Genomic DNA, 9,321 nt, shown 5'->3' with positions numbered 1-9,321 from the left:
AGAGACTGATGCTGGCTAGAACTCATGAACCACGAGACCATGACCTAAACTGCAAAATCATGACCTGAGTTGAAGTCAGATGCTTAACTGACTGAGCCACTCAGGAGACCCCTTCATATGTTGAAATTCTAACCTCCAAAGGTGATATCATTAGGAGGTGGGGCCTTTGGGACATGATTAGGTCATGAGGGTGGAACCCTCCCCGGAACAGGATTAGCATTTATAAAAAAGGTTTAAAGGAATTCATTAGCCATGGATGTATTCATGAAAGGACTTTCAAAGGCCAAGGAGGGAGTCGTGGCTGCTGCTGAAAAAAACAAACAGGGTGTGGCAGAAGCTGCAGGAAAGACAAAAGAGGGTGTTCTCTATGTAGGCTCCAAAACCAAGGAAGGAGCGGTTCATGATGTGACAACAGTGGCTGAGAAGACCAAAGAGCAAGTGACAAATGTTGGTGAGGTGGTGATGACCAGTGATGACATCAGTCACACAAAAGACAGTGGAGGGAGCAGGGAGCATCGCAGCTGCCACTGGCTTTGGCAAAAAGGATCAGTTGGGCAAGAATGAAGAAGGAGGCCCACGGGAAGGAATTCTGGAAGATATGCCTGTTGATCCTGACAATGAGGCATACGAAATGCCTTCTGAGGAAGGTATCAAAACTATGAACCCGAAGCATAAGAAATACTTTTACTCGCAGTTTCTTGAGACCTACTGAGAGATGTTCCATCCTGTACAAGTACTCAGTTCCAACGTGCCCAGTCATGACATTTTCTCAAAGTTTTTACAGCGTATTTTAAACTCTTCCATCCGCACCGACTGAAATTATCTGTACCTGCCCTTACTCAGCATTGCAGTGCTTCCCTCTCACTGAAGTGAATATATGGTAGCAGGGTCTTTATGTGGATATTGTGGCTTCAAATCTAAAAGTTAAATTAAAACACCTAAGTGACTACCACTTATTTCTAAATCTTCACTATTTTTTTTGTTGCTGTTCTTGAGAAGTTGTGATTTATTATCATATATTATAAGATTTCTAGGGGCGCCTGGGTGGCGCAGTCGGTTAAGCGTCCGACTTCAGCCAGGTCACGATCTCGCGGTCCGTGAGTTCGAGCCCCGCGTCAGGCTCTGGGCTGATGGCTCGGAGCCTGGAGCCGGTTTCCGATTCTGTGTGTCTCCCTCTCTCTCTGCCCCTCCCCCGTTCATGCTCTGTCTCTCTCTGTCCCAAAAATAAATAAAAAACGTTGAAAAAAAAAAAAAAAAAAAAAGATTTCTAGGTGTCATTTAATGATTCTGTCTAAAAATAATGATGTATTGTGAAATTTGTTAATATATACAATACTTAAAAATATGTGAGCATGAAACTATGCACCTATAAATATTAACTATAAAATTATAAATAAATAAATAAATAAATAAATAAATAAAGTCTCACAGAGCTCACTAGCCCCTTTCACTATATGAGGACAAAAGTTTGTAGAGGTGGAAGAGAGCCCTCACGTGCTGGCAACTTGATCTTGGATTTCCAGCCTCCAGAACTCTGAGCAATAAATTTCTGCTCTTTATAAGCCTCCCAGTTCATGGTATTTTGTTATGGCAGCCCAAACAGACTAAGACTAAGACAGGAAGTTAGTCTTTCTCTTCAGGATCCCATCTGCCGTTTTGAGGCTTACTTATGAAAGTGGGTTCAGTAAGGGAGATATGGCATGGAGGAAATTTTTTTCTAAAGGGCTGGATTTCTTGATTTTACTGATGCATGCGGAGAAGGGAGAGAGCGTCAGGAGAAACAGAGTAAAAGATGCATGAGGTTTGGCATGGTGAGGGAGGGGTGCTAGAAAAGCAAAAGGAAATCAGAGGGCATCAGGGAGAGGGGTTGCCCCAAATCTTGTCTGTGACTCTGAGAAATAATTGCTTCCCAGGAGGACCCCAGCCCACATGCACATTCCTGGACACTGGCAAGTGTGGAGAGCACTCAGTTTTTGTTAAGAAGGTAGAATGTCAGAGCCCAACTTTCTCTAGGGAAGAGAGGATTCCAGTGTCATACCCCAGATCTATTGAATCAGAATTTCCAAGGTGAGATCTAGCAACCTATATATTTTTTAAACTCCCTCGCTGATTCTGAATTATCAAGACCATTGCCCACTGTGTAAGAATAACTTTTGCATCCTATCTTACCCTGAATGACACCTATATTACACATCTCATTCTTTTCTGGTCCTAACACTGTAATTTTTCAGACAGCCTAAAGCATGGAGAATCGTCAGAAATCTTCACCAGCTGACATTGTGTAAACAGTTGCTAAGTAATTAAACCATTATTATCAAAATAAAAATTCCAGTAATATATCACCTGATTAAACCTACAAAAGACAGAATATGTGATAAATCAATATTTGCAAGCCCTCTTTCTGTCAACCGCAATTTTTGAGCACTATGGGAAAATCGGTATATAATTTGATTTTGAGTCACCAAGGAAATAGAATAACAGAATCTCATAAATGGAAAGGACCTTAAAAGTCATTCAGTCCAACATTCCCTCTAATGCCTAAATCCCTACTAAAGTACCTCTGACAGGTGATTTTACAGCCTGGGCATATTCAGAAAACAAGAATTTATTAGTTAATGCAGAAAGAAAAAATATAAACGTGTGAATGAAAAGCAAAATTATAAACACTTACATGAAAGCAATCTCAGCCTCCCAGAAAATTACAAGGATGGATATTTGCTCATGTTTTCCTGATATTATTTTGACACATGAATTTGAGTGGCCTAAACAAAAGAAATGCCTCAAAGCACTAAACAGGATGGTGTTTCCTTGAAAATACTACATTTGGGGGCACCAAGGTGGCTCAGTCAGTTGAGTGTCCAACTGTCGATTTCAAGTCAGGTCATGATCCTGGGGTCATGTGATTGAGCCCACGTTGGGCTCCACACTAAGAGTGAAGCCTGCTTAAGATTCTCTCTCTCCCTCTGCCCCTCCTCTCTGCCACTTTAAAAAAAAAAAAAAAAAAAAAAAAAAAAAAAAAAAAAAAAAAGCAAGCAAGCAAGCAAGCAAGCAAACACTGCCTTTGTACTGAAGTAGAAATAGCATAATCACTATAAAACCCACAGACTGAAAACAGTTCTAAAGTTGCCAGCACTGAGCTAAGAGGCCACATTCTTACTGCACTATATATCCCTTTGAAAAAGAGAGAGATGGGCTGGAGGAGGATTTACATTGGCCATGACAACAATTTAGTGGATTAAACTAAACCCGACTCATTTGCAGCCGGAAGGGTGGTCATGGGCCTCCTGGATAACCCCATAGGTTAGGCCAGCATAAAGCAGGTGAATACGTACTTCCTCGCTGTCATCCCAGCACTTGGGGAGAAATACTCTCAGGATCTACTAAATTGTGTGTCCTAAACTCCAAATATCAAAAGAGGTTGAGAAAGAGGTCAAGTTCATTGAGGGTAGACGTTGTCAGCTTACAACTCTGCCACTTACACAGTTTCTACACAATCTAGGGAAAGGGCACAAAGAAAAAGATTAAGCCCTTTAGAAAAAGAATTAGGTTTCCATATATAATTCTTAGTTGCTTAAAGCTGACCATATCTACGTGGCCTTTCCCCTTTCTTTGCTACAAGGCTGGTGGTGGGCAAACTACTTAACCTCCCTCTGCCTCAGGTTCCTCCTAGAGGAAACCATGATCTTCCTAAAACATGACTCACGGTGTTTCTTTCCCATGGTTAAAATGCTTAATGGCCCTACATGAACAATGGAACAGAGCTCAACATCAATTTCCCTTTCAACCCTTTCCCAGTTTATTCTCCCGCAGTCTTACTCATCATCTCCCACAACGTTCCCACCTCCACACCTTTGCTTAGGTCTCTTTGCCCACCTGAAATCCACTCCCCTCTCCAAGCACACCTTATTTCTGCCTCCTAAAGTCCTATGGAGTCTTTGAATCTAGTGGAAATCCTACATTTCTGAGCTTTTTGTTTAAGTTTATTTATTTGAGAGAGAGAGAAAAGAAAGAGAGAGAACCAGCTGGGGATGGGCAGAGAGAGAGGGGGACAGAGAGGGGGACAGAGGGGGAAGTGGGCTCTGGGCTGAGAATGCAAGGCTCAGACTAACTGTGAGATCACGACCTAAGTCGGACGCTTAACCGGCTGAGCCACCACACGCCCCACATTTCTGAGATTTTTGTTCATGGCGTTCATCTGGCCCGAATTAGCTCCTGCCTCGTACTGTTGCAGCATCAAGTGTCAAGTTCCCATGGGACTTGATCTTCCCCATGACGTGTTTACTACTTGAGTTAAGGCATCTGCCTTTGGGACTAGGGTTGCCAAAAAAAATATACGATGTCTCACTACATTTGAATTTCAGATAAACAACAAATAACTTTTTTTTTAGTATAAATATGTCCCATGCAATATTTCAAGCTCATCAGGGTAGAGGATGTCAGCTATAGCTGTACTACTTAACACCCACACAGTCCCTATGCAGCTGAGAAAATGTTTCCATACACTCTTTGGAGCATACACTAAATATACATACATATATATATATATATATATATATATATATATATATATATAGTTTATCTGAAATTCAGATTAACCAGGTATCCTGTATTTTTATTTACTAAATCTGGCAACCTTATTTGGGACACTTCTATCACTATTTTAAATGCCCAGCACAATACTCCAGGATAGTGAGTTTAACAGTATATGTAAATTTGCTGAGCTGCTATAACTTAATCTAAATAAACCTAAGGATGGCTATCTGAGAACACATCTCCAGCATGTGGCCCTTGGTTCCTCCCTATTCCAAGGGACCAACCTTGATCCACCTGCTCTCTCCTCTAGGTTAGTAAGACGACCAGGAATCTGACCTCGGCTGCTTAAGTCCCAAGCAGCTATTTTGGGAGTATGGAAACTGGAGGACTGGTCCAATGCTGAGACCCAGGGGAACAAGTTCCAAAGCCCAGGCACGCAGGCTTTCCAAGGGTCTGGTGTGGATCAGAAGGGAAAGGTCTGCATCAGGAGGGTATATATGACTCAGAGAACCTCACAGAGCAGCCATAACCAAACTGATAACAGTTGGACAGTGTCCAAGTCACTGAGTCCATTTGGACAAAATTTCTCCCTCGAGTTCACTAATGTCAATCTTTTATACACTTACCATGACTTTTCTCTGCACCCTTCATCATATTGCTGCATGCTAGCTTTCTTCTAAGAAAGGGAATTAGCTGTGTCTTTCCAAATTCATGCCCCACCAGGGACAGTGGAAGGAAAAGAGAGCCATGATCCTTAAAGAATAATACCATATCCCAAGGTGGTGCTCTGCTAAACAGACCAAAAGTTTCCTGCAGCAGATGCAGGGGGTCAAGCACAGTCAGAAGACCTGTGTCAAGTTGTGGGGAGTAATCAGAGATCACAAAGGGAGGTCACAAGGGGAGGTAGCCACACAGGTGCTTTTTAGGACTGCCTTTTTGCCATCGCTCTTCCCACGAGATTCCTGAAATCCTTCCAGAGCACACTGTGGCTGCTTTATCCTTAGCAGCACCCTAACTACCTTCCTCACTGGATGCTTTCTCTCAGCGTTCACCAGATACCCCAAAACCCCCCGGCAGAGGGCCAACAGGCCACAGAGCAATGCGGCTGCCTGCGTGACTGACCTTCAGCAGTTGGCTGGTGCACTGTGTTCAAATTCCAGCTCAGCCACTTCTTCACCACATGCCAGTAATAAGGTTACAACCTTCTTTGCACCCCAGCTTCAAAATGCACAAAAAGGAGGTTATAACACCTCCTTACACGGAGTGCTGCCCACTGGATAAAATAATATTAACATCATTAGAACATAATAATAAGAACTCAATACATGTCGGTACCCCTCACCTTCTACAACAATTTACGGAGGTGGGGGAATCCATCTTTAACTCTGAAAGACTCTAAATATGGACAATGAATAAATGATGCAGTCTTATAAAGAGCTTCTTACAGAAAAAGTAGAACTGAAGGAAGAGTTAGAAAATCTAAGGAGCATGTATAAATTAACAGATTCAGATGACATGCAAGGTAGGGTATTAAGAGAACTGACAGACACACCTCCAGGGTCCTTTCTCATTTCGGCTCAAAGACTGCGTGAAACTGAAATGACTGGTGGGGTACTAAGGAATTGGTGTTAAATCTTAATATCTTAATAAAGATCTGGGAGAAAGAGTGATCAGCAAGTTAATGAGGTTTTCCTGATATTACTAATCTACGGGATGTTGCAAATATCAATGAGCAAAGATAAAATAATAGAAAGACATAAATAAGTGTGGAAACCCAGGCAAGATATAGCTGTATAAAACTCAACGTGAAAAATGCTAACTCATTCAACTGAGAAGCTTGCTAGGCCCAAGGGAGTGGAGGAAATAGGGAACTAATAATGAAAAAAGACACCAAGGGGCAAACAAGAATAGCAAATTAGAAAGAAGTTTATATTATGAGCTCGGCCAGGGAGAAGAATGAATACCACTGTTGAGTACATGTACAAAACTCTATTATTGCCCTGAAAAAAAAGAAGGCATGAATCTACTGAGATTTCTCTGAGGATGCCACACCAAGTTTAGGGATTCTAAAGGTCACAAAATTATGTCGAAAGTGAGGGAAATGAGAGACAAGGAATAAAAATGCTATAATATGGGAAATGATGGTTCCCAGAAAGATAAACAAGGGCAGCTGAGTGGTTCATAAAAAAGGAGAAGCACATAAAATTAGTCCATAAATATGTGAGACTGATGTGTAATGTGGGATGGCATTTTGTCTGCAGAGAAATTAAGAAAGAGGAGGAATTTTCAAAAGAGAAATGAAGTGTAATAACCTGGTAAACCTATGAAGAGTGAAGCCATGAATCTGATGCTGCCCAGGAAGCAAGGGCAAGGCCATGTCTCCAGGCTGTGAAACCAGCAGGGATCAGATGCTAGAGAGCGTCCTTCCTCCTGAGATATGGTCTTGTTGGTGCAATGGACCAAACGACCTATCAGGCCCTTCCTGAAAAAAGGTTTATGATAGGAAGAAACATATGTCCCACTCTCAGAGGGAACATCTCTCAAATAAGAATAAAGCACAAATCCTAGCTCCCTACAGTTATTACATGTCCCAAGACCCGGTTTCAACAGCGACTCAAATCCCAAGGCAAATTCAACTTAATGTATGACACTTCCATTAGCAGAGAGGACATGTGGCTTCAACACATTTTTCCTACTTAGAAAGTTTCTGACAAAGGTCAAACGATGTAGCAGAGTCAATGATGTGTTCCAAGACTCCAGAATAAGGAAGAGTTACAGTATTTAAAAAAAATGAATTAAGTGCTAACTATTATAATGTCAAAAGTGACAGAATTATAAAAGTTATATCTGGGAGTCTGGGGGTATAGGGAGGAAAGGGCAAGGACTGCATTAAGTTTGAGAAGTGAGAAGGAGACAGGGTCTTTCCATGGTTAGGCAGAGCCGACTGTGGTAGAGAGAGCTCAATAAATTTGTAAGGCAAAGTAGAAAGGCAAAAGGGGAGAAAGGAAGGAAGCAGGGATGGAAGGAGGGAAGAAAAAAGACCCATACCAGGATTCTCTCTATGCCATTAACTGGGATCCCCCAAAGTGAATGCAGTGAGTGGGACCCAGGGGTCCCCTGGAATTGTGATCCAGAAGATCCAATGATGCTTAGACTGTCTACAGCAGTAGACATCGCCACTGTAGCTATCTCTAATGGGAGAAATGGCCTCAAGAACTATAGTAAAATCATGCACTCTCAGTTAAATAGCTATTCAAATTTTGAGAAACCACTCTTGGCTTGCTATTGAGCCCTGGTAGAGACTGAATGTCTTATAATGGAAAACCAGGAGACATGCAAATGGCATTATTTGATTTTAACAACCCATAAAAATAAGTATGTCTAGTGGCACCCCATTATCAATTAGACATGTTATTTATGAGATCAGGCTTGAGCACATCCTGAAAGTATAAGCAGGTGGTTCACCCTCCTGGTGTAGCTGCTCCTAAAGCCTCATTCCTAAAGGCTGTGCAACCACCTTTCTGTCAGCCTACTGTTTAAGGTTCAGAAAGACATTCTCTATGACCACTTGACCAAGAGGACATTTTAAGCCTGATTTACAGATACTTCTATCAAAACTGCTGGTACCAAAAGTGGACTACTGCACTGAGTAGGTCTTTGAGGAGTTCTTCCTGTGGGTTACTCTGCCTAGAAGCAGGTAAGACCTAAGGTCAGAATTTATATCAAGTCATGGACAATGTTTAATTGTTCCTCCAGACTGTCGGGAACTTGGAAGGATAAAGTTCCTTGGGAAATTCAGGAAAAGAGGACTCAGGAAAGAGTTCTATCTATGTATAAGGACCTATCTGAATGGACCCACAGTACAAGGATATTTTTGTCCCAAATGAACAATGACCAAAGAACCTCCACTGGGAAGGAGGCTTTCTATAAACAGTTATGTGTTAGCTTCCCTCCCCCATCAGCCCATGTTTCTTCATTAAGTTCATGAACAAGGTGACCATGCAGGCAGGAATGGAAGTTATGCATGGGTTCAACAACAGAGAATCCCTCTATCCTCTGAGATAGGGAGAAGAGAGCAGAGGGAAGTGGGGTGTGAGATGAGTTTGGAAAGTTAGTGGAGATCAGATGATAGCAGGTCTTGTTGCACATAGTAAAGATGTTGGTTTTCATCTAAGAGAAGAGGGAGGTCATGGTAGTATTTACTTACTTACTTACTTACTTACTTATTTATTGGGTGGGGGCACAAGTGACCCAGGGACAGAGAGATAGGGTGAGAGAGACAATCCCATGCAGACTCTGCCCCGTCAGCACAGAGACGGAAGAAGGGCTCAAGCTCACCAGAAGCGAGGCTCAGACTCACAAACCATGAGATCATGACCTGAGGCAAAGTCAGAGGCTTAATGGACTGAGCCACCCAGGCGCCCCCATGGTAGTATTTAAAGTTATGAGAGAGAAGAGGATACATAACGTGCTTGGAACAAAAATGTTTTGGAGTGAAGCTAAGTGGAGGATGGTCAGGAGTTCCAGGGGGCCAGGTAAGAGCTGATAAAGCCTGGACTCAGGTGCTTCAGCAAACAGATGAATAAAAGGACAGACTGGAGTAATACTGCAAGTTAACACCATCAGCGTTTGTGACTGACCAGGTGTGGAAACTGAAGAAGATAGATGGGTGCAGGAGCCCCTCACCAAGACAGCAAAACACTGGAAAGGGACCCAAAAGGAGAGGAACTGTCTTTGAATAGAAACCATGGCTATTTCTTCTAACTACCTCACCACCACCACCAGCCA

General features: G+C 42.3%; 1 pseudogene; it reads left to right on the top strand.

Moving 5' to 3' along the window:
- Nucleotides 1-240: 240 nt before the first annotated feature.
- Nucleotides 241-774, top strand: LOC132691087 (alpha-synuclein pseudogene; annotated as a pseudogene).
- The last annotated feature ends 8,547 nt before the right edge of the window (nucleotides 775-9,321 follow it).

This window comes from Panthera onca, chromosome A3 (assembly GCF_046562875.1).
Source record: "Panthera onca isolate mPanOnc1 chromosome A3, mPanOnc1 haplotype 2, whole genome shotgun sequence".
Classification (NCBI taxonomy): Eukaryota; Metazoa; Chordata; class Mammalia; order Carnivora; family Felidae; genus Panthera; species Panthera onca.
Note: the sequence above shows the minus strand (reverse complement) of the source record. Positions and strands in the feature narration are given on the sequence as shown.